This window comes from Symphalangus syndactylus, chromosome 16 (assembly GCF_028878055.3).
Source record: "Symphalangus syndactylus isolate Jambi chromosome 16, NHGRI_mSymSyn1-v2.1_pri, whole genome shotgun sequence".
NCBI classification, from domain to species: domain Eukaryota; kingdom Metazoa; phylum Chordata; class Mammalia; order Primates; family Hylobatidae; genus Symphalangus; species Symphalangus syndactylus.
The window spans coordinates 43,732,222-43,736,728 of NC_072438.2; the positions used below are offsets into that span (position 1 = coordinate 43,732,222).

Consider the following 4,507-nt stretch of genomic DNA (forward strand, 5'->3'; position numbering starts at 1 on the left):
TGTTCCATGGCATGTACAGGAAAGCAGTGATGTTTCGAGAACTAACTGGCAAAGACTATCAGATTTTAGAAACAAAGTCTGCATTTCATAATGTCCCAAAATCTAGTTGAAAACATAATATTCAATATAGTTACCTCTCTTGTATATTTCTTTGTTATACTGAACTGAATATATTCACTTATTATTTGAAGTTGTGTTCTTATAGGAAGCTAGGCACCAACCAGCAGTTGCTAATAATATACTATAATTTAGTAAGTAATTCAATTGAATAAAATTTATGAAAAATTTAATGAACATGTTAATTAAAATGCCTACTCACCCTTCAGCATCACATTAATCTTTGTACCCCCAGTGCCTATGCCGTGTTTAGTATGCACCAAATATTTAAGCAATACACAAGTGAGTACTCTGAGAGCTTCTCCCACTAAAAAAATGATTACAGTTATGATCAGATCCCCAGAGTGTGGCTATAAACTGTATGGGGGCCAAGTTTGAATACTGTTGTGTCTTACACTGTTATTACCTATCCAGTATCTATTTCCCCATATTCCTTATAAATGAAACCTAGATTTTGATTGGGATAGCAAGGTGTCCCACTGAAAACTCATTTCTCTAACCAATGTGATGCCAATGCTTGCCCATAAGGAGGGCATCCTTTTGAAATAAAAAGGCAAAGCTTCTTTTGCTTTTTATTTTTACTTCTTTCTGCTTGATAGGCAGGTATAATATCTGGTTTTGGTGCAGCCATGAGGATAATAGTTGCACATTTAGGATGGTGGAGAAAAAGTTAGAAAGAGGCTAAATCCTTGATAACACTGCAGAGCTATTGCTCCTGTCATTAGCTTAATTCTAGACTTCTCACTGAGTGAGAAAAATAGACTCATTGTTGACGCTATTGCTTTCATTTGCTTGAAGTCAAGTATGTTCCTTCCCTGTGTGTCCTTTTGACAATATCTTTAAAGTAATAAATACATAGAAACATCACTTTTCACCTTTATTCTTTTATAAGTATCACCTTGGTTCCAGAACATTGATTTGAGTGAACAAATGGTTAATGTTTGAAAACTTTCCTGAAATTTCTTGCCTCTAACAAGAGCCAGAAGGAAGACTGTTCACATATTCTTTATCTCTTGAGCCAGAGATAATTGTCAATTCCTCCAGGCCTAATCCATTACTTTGTGACTATTGATTATTCAGTTTATGAAAATGAGTAGGACACAAGTTCCTTCTTGCAAATCAGATGTCAATACCTCAGAAGGTCCTTCACCCAGATTATGGCAGCCACCCAGTTATTTGCAACCACAGCATCTTATTTTAATTTTTGGTATAGCCCGTATAAACCTCTGATACTTTTCTAATTTACTTATGTATGTATTCACACGTGTGCCTTTGTTTACTTTTAATATCCTCCCCCAAATGCTAGGATATGAGCAGAGAATTTGTCTGCTTTATCTAGAAATATATCCTTGGCTTATAGCAGACAAGTAGGCATATTTGTTGAATGACTGAATGACTGAATCAGTAAGTATGAGAGAGAATCAAAGAATTGTTAGATACAGTCACTGACCTGAGGAAATTTCAAAGACAAATAAGGAAATGAGGGATTTACTGGAAAATATGAAAAAAATGAAGTTATAAGAATGCTTAAAAAAAAGGCCAAGTGTGGTGGCTCACATCTGTAATCCCAGCACTTTGGGAGGCTAAGGCTAGAGCATCATTTGAGGTCAGGAATTTGAGACCAGCCTGGCCAACATGGCGAAACCCCATATCTACTAAGAATACAAAATTAGCCAGATGTGGTTGTGGGTGCCTGTAATCCCAGCTACTCAGGAGTCTGAGGCAGGAGAACTGCTTGAACCCGGAAGATGGAGGTTGCAGTGAGCCAAGATCGTGCCACTGCACTCCAGTCTGGGCAACAGAGCAAGACTCTGTCTCTAAAAACCAAAAAAAGGATATTAAAAGGACAGAGATACAGTCAGAACCCAATAAAGATAAGCCACAGCTTGGATTTTTTAGTAGCTCAGAGGAACAAGACTTTCATATGGATTCAGGCAGCAGAGAGAGCAAAGCCATATTGAAAGGAGGAGGTCTGGAGCAAAGCATATTGTAGCATAACATATCTGTGAGTTTAACCAGAAAAAAAGGCTTGGTGTCTCTTTGAGAACATTTGTGATGTGGTTGGAAAAATGGAAGACTCTGCTCAAAGACTGTGGTTTTAGGATTGGCTATGCTGAGTTATTAGGTGAGCGCAAAAGTAATTGTAGTTTTTGCATTGTTGGAATTTGCCATTTGGTATTCGAATATATTCTTAAATCTGCTTATGTTATACATCATTTCATGGGCATTTCTCACTTTCTATATTTTCGCTAATGACATTACTTGCTGTTTATTTTATGTTTATTTTAGACTACGGAAATAATGTTAGATAAAAAGCAAATTCTAACGACTTTCTTATTTGAGTGCAAAATGGGTGGTAAAGCAGCGAAGACAATTTACATCATTAACAATGCATTTGGCCCAGGAACTGCTAATGAACGTACAATGCAGTGGTGGTTCAAGAAGTTTTGCAAAGGAGACGAGAGCCTTGAAGATGAGGAGCATAGTGCCCGGCCATCAGAAGTTGACAATGACCAACTGAGAGCAATCATCAAAGCTGATCCTCTTACAACTGCGTGAAAAGTTGCTGAAGGAGTCAATGTCGACCATTCTACGGTTGTTCAGCATTTGAAGCAAATCAGAAAGGTGAAAAAGCTCGATAAGTGGGTGTCTCATGAGCTGACCAAAAATAAAAAAAAAAATTGTCGTTTTGAAGTGTCCTCTTCTCTTATCCTACAAAACAATAACAAACCATTTCTCAATCAGATTCTGATGTGCAAGGAAAATAGGATTTTATATGATAAACGGCAATGACCAGCTCAGTGGTTGGGCCGAGAAGACGCTCCAAGGCTCTTCTCAAAGCCAGACTTGCACCAGTAAAGGTCGTGGTCCCTGTTCGGTGGTCTGCTGCCAGTCTGATTCACTACAGCTTTCTGAATCCCAGTAAAACCATTACTTCTGAGAAGTACACTCAGCACATCAATGAGATGCACCAAAAACTGCAACACCTGCAGCTGGCATTAGTCAACAGAAAGGGCCCCATTCTCTACAACACCCGTCTGCACGTTGCACCACCAATATTTCAAAAGTTGAGCAAATTGGGCTAGGAAGTTTTTGCTTTATCCACCATATTCACCTGACCCCTTGCCAACCAACTACCGCGTCTTCAAGCATCTCGACAACTTTTTGCAGGGAAAATGCTTCCACAACCAGCAGGATGCAGAAAATGCTTTCCAAGAGTTTGTCGGATCCCAAAGCATGGATTTCTACGCTACAGGAATAAATAAACTTATTTCTCCTTGGCAAAACTGTGTTGATTGTAATGGTTCCTATTTTGATTAATAAAGATGTATTTGAGCCTAGTTATAATGAATTAAAATTCATGGTTCAAAACTGCAATTACTTTTACACCAACCTAATAGTTTATACCTAGCTTTGCTGAGCCTCAACTTCCTTATTTGATAAATGGGGATGAGAATGCTTACCTCACTGAATTATAATCAGGATTAAAAGAGACAGTATGAAAGCAGTTTGAGAAGCATGAGTAATTATGAAAATGGCTAACAGCTCTTGAGTTCTTATTATGTGTCAGGCACTGGAGTCATCACTTCACACAGATGATCTCTTTTAATCCTCAGAACAACCCAGAGGAAAAGACAAGATCCAGGTTTCAACATCAAAGGGAGAGAGCCAGCTAGGAGCAGAACTGGGCTGGGGAGGGGTTTGGGGTTTGGTTGATGGAAGAACAGCTCTCGGGAAAACATTCCTTTCTTTGACCACCTCATCTAACAATTGCTCTGATGATCCACAGTTCCACGACTTATTTCACACTTAAACTAGGAGGGTGACATCCAAACATGTGGCCACCAGGTGAGATGTATATATACATCCCATTTTCACCAAGCATCCAAGGATCTACTTTGGCAAAGTACATTTGACAACTTGGGGTAATTCTCTAACTTCCTCAGAGAGGAAAGTGAGCCTCTTCAAATTTACTTTTTGCATCCAATTGTTCACAAGCCAAGTATATTTTTAAAGATACATTTCTTTAACTGCCATCACATGCAAATTTCTAAGGAAATTAGAATGCTGCCAAACATCTTCCAGAAATGTAGGTAGTAACTCTTGCGCAGAAAGAACATGCACCATAAGTTAGAAAATCCTGAATAGAATTCCAAATATTCCAGTCATGATTTACCCAAGCAGAATGGCATAAGAATTAGGAGCATAGTCTCCAAGGCTGACAAATCTGTTTACTGCCTGGCTGTCACATATTGTTCTGTAAACTTGGGGATGTTTATTTATTCACCATGTAGAATCATTTTTCTCAAGTGTAAAATGGAAACAAAAAAAGTATTACTCCAGCGCTACTGTGACAATTAGATGATATATATGAAGCAAAGCATCGTGT

General features: G+C 38.3%; 1 pseudogene; it reads left to right on the forward strand.

Moving 5' to 3' along the window:
- Positions 1 to 1,509: 1,509 nt before the first annotated feature.
- On the forward strand, positions 1,510 to 3,438 carry LOC134732736 (histone-lysine N-methyltransferase SETMAR-like; annotated as a pseudogene).
- The last annotated feature ends 1,069 nt before the right edge of the window (positions 3,439 to 4,507 follow it).